This window comes from Gopherus flavomarginatus, chromosome 1, assembly GCF_025201925.1.
Source record: "Gopherus flavomarginatus isolate rGopFla2 chromosome 1, rGopFla2.mat.asm, whole genome shotgun sequence".
NCBI classification, from domain to species: domain Eukaryota; kingdom Metazoa; phylum Chordata; order Testudines; family Testudinidae; genus Gopherus; species Gopherus flavomarginatus.
The window spans coordinates 376,422,105-376,425,376 of record NC_066617.1 but is presented as its reverse complement, the minus strand read 5'-3'; the positions used below and the strand labels follow the sequence as shown (position 1 = coordinate 376,425,376).

The 3,272-nt window shown below is 42.9% G+C and overlaps 1 pseudogene; it reads right to left on the bottom strand.

Annotated features, from left to right (window-relative positions):
• Window positions 1-1,971: 1,971 nt before the first annotated feature.
• On the bottom strand, window positions 1,972-2,917 carry LOC127052816 (olfactory receptor 52R1-like; annotated as a pseudogene).
• Between the last annotated feature and the right edge of the window lie 355 nt (window positions 2,918-3,272).

The following is a 3,272-nucleotide window of genomic DNA, read 5'->3' as shown; positions in this document are numbered from 1 at the left end:
TGATATTTATCTACTTTTTTGGTACTTGGTACAATTTTAATTTTATACACAGAGGCACTTAATCTGTCCACAATAGTCTATAGCCCAGGTTATGGGTTACACAAGTTGTGTTGTTCAGATCCACCATAGAATAAAAGCGTAACCTGGTTTCCAACCTCACAAGCTTTTTTTTTTTTTAATTTTGTCAAAATAGGCTCTTGCCTTTCATTTGAATTTTTCCAATTTGCAAACTACCTGATTCAGATGTTTCTGTAATGCTTACAGATGGGTTCCAAGCTTTACTCCCTTTAGCTGTGTGCCACTGGCATGATATATAAGATGCTCTCGCACATGCATAGTTTGTTTAGTTATAACCTCACCGGGTGTATGATTTGTGGAGGCAGCTGGAGTTTCCCTGAATGCTATTAAAAAGAGAGGAATCAGGGGGTCTCAACTGTGTCCATTAGCATCTACCAGCTTTTGCAATGTATGTTTGATGGTATGATTTTTTCGCTCTAACATCCCTGATTATTGAGATCTGTATGGAATATCCAATTTTTGTTGCACTCTTAATAAATGTAGGCCTTTTTAGAAAACTTGTTCAGTAAACTGTGTTCCACTGTCTGACTCCACCCTAGCAGGGAGTTGTCAATGAGAAAATACTTGGTCAGTCAGAGCCTCTGCTGTGGCTACAGCGTATTTGCTTTTAAAGGAAATGCTTCCGCCTATTAAGACAATGTTAATGACAACCAGAAAGTATTGATTTCCATGGAACTTCATATATCTGGGATCTTAAAGGAGCATTCTATTCTGTTGGAGTAGGATTATTCTGTGAACAAACTGAACAATTTTTACTGTACAGCTGTATATTTGCCTTCATGCATGGCCACCAACCTATCGAGTTGAGGCACTGCATATTTTTCTTCGACCACTTGACGGCCTTCTGATGGTACGTCATGTACCAAATAGATCATTTCCCTACGTTTGCATGTTTGTTTGTCCAAATTCAAGCAATTTCTTTTTTCAAGAGTTTATAGAGTGGAAGTGCAATGTGAGCAAAGATAGGGATGAAGTTTCGATGGTATCCTGCTAAACCTAAGAATGAATGTAAAGCAGTTATGTTAGTGGGCATGGGTAGTTCGCGAACTGAATCCATCTTTTGGTGTGCAGGTGATCGACCTCCTTGAGAAAATGTGATACCCAGAAAGGAATCTGCTTGGACCATTAATCCTGTGTCCTTGATGATTTGAAAAAGTTCATCTGATACTCTAGGTGTTTCTCTTGAGTTTCTGTTGCTAAGCAAATGTCATTTACATATTAAAATAGAATAGAGGGTTCTGAAAACCTTGATAAAATTCATTTCATTTACCCATAGAAAATGAATGAATTTTTATGTAGCCCTTGGGGCCAGACTTGAAATGGAAACTGACCCCCTTCTACTGTGAAAGCTGGGCAACGTTGGCTTTTCTTAGACACATGGTAGAAAATCATTTTCCTTCGGGATTGATAGATTTAATCAGGTCAGGCATTTTGTATACAACAGCTGTACAAGCTGGAGTTACTTGATTCAACTTTTGATAGTCAATGGTAAGATGACACGACCCATTTGTTTTTTGTACTGGGCAGTTTCGAGAGTTGCCTATTGAGATAAACTTGTGAATGATTGTCTGTTGAAGCAATGATTGAATGGTTTTAGCAATTTCAGGTGAGGCCTAAAAAACTGGAAAAAATTGCCATTCCTAGGAAAATCTGAAATGGCTCTTTTTCATTGTGACAGGGGTGGAGGCCACAGCTGAAGACGTGGAGCATTTACCAATGACTAGAAAGGTGTCAACTCTATGAATAGTATATAGATCAATTCCCCTAATTTTCCACATCAACATAGCATAGTAAGGTCAGAAAAGGATCTTAACATCTCTCCTGACTCTCCAGCACCACATCACCAGCCAGCTCTGCTTGCAGGTCTGAGAGCCAGAGCATCAGGAGAAAATTTTAGGTCCCTTTACGACTAAAGAGCCGGAGCAGCCTGTCCCGGATCTGTTTGGTCCTCACCCTGTAGATGATGGGATTTAGCACAGGGGGCATCAAGAGGTAAACGTTGGCAATGAGAATGTGGAAATGCAGGGGTACATTCTGAACAAATCGGTATATGAGGGAGAAGAAGAGACTTGGATGTAAAAGGCTAAGATGGAACAAAGGTGGGAGATGCAAGGTCCCAAAGTCTTGATCCGGGCATCCTTTGTGGGAGGCTGAAGATGGCCCTGAGGATCTGGGTGTAAGACAGGGCAATGAAAATCGCATCCAGACCCATCACACAGAATACCACAAAGAGGCCATAGTAGCTACTGATGCGGGTGTCAGCACAGGCCAGCTTCACCACGGCTATGTGTGCGCAGTACAGCTGGGGGATGATGTTGGTTCTGCAATAAGGCCACTGCTTTACCAGGAAGGGATATGGCAGTACAACAATGCTGCTGCGTAGCATCATGGCCAGGGCAATCTTAGCCACAATGGACTTTGTTAGGAGGGTGGAATGTCTCAGGGGATCACAGATGGCCACGTAGCGATCCAAAGCCATGGCCACGAAGATCCCAGACTCCATCCCTGAAAAGCAGTGAATGAAATACAGCTGAGTGAGGCAAGACCTGAAATCTATCTCTCTGGAATTGAACCAGAAGATGCTCAGCATTTTGGGTACAATGGACGTACATTCAACCAAGTCAGTGATGGCCAGCATGCAAAGGAAATAGTACATGGGCCCATGGAGACTCGGCTCTGTCTTCACAGTGAACAGGATGGTGAAGTTCCCCAAGATTGCTGTGACATACATGGTGCAGAAGAGGATGGAGATCCAGACGTAGGCAGCCTCCAGGCCAGGAATGCCCAGCAGGATGAAGATGGAGGGGTTGGCGAAGTGGGTTGTGTTGGAATCTGACATGCAGTAGGGGAGAAGGTGACCAGTTCTAAAGCAGAACGATCTCTCCTGCATGTACTGTACGTTCCCCAAACTTTCTATATGTTCCCAGTCTCTCAGGTGATGGTCACCGTACAAATGCCTGGAAGGAGAGACAATGTTAATGTGAGACACTACTTCCTATGCTAACGGGTGGCTCTTCCCATGGGTGAAGCAGATTGGTCGCTCTTCACACACTGAAAAATGACATTGTCATTTTTCAGAGAAATGAATTATGAGCAACAGACCCTAGTAATGCCAATTCCAAATTTTAAGGGGCCCCTTGCATCACTAATTCCTACATGTCATGGTCTGAGAAACCTTAATAGGCACCAGCAGG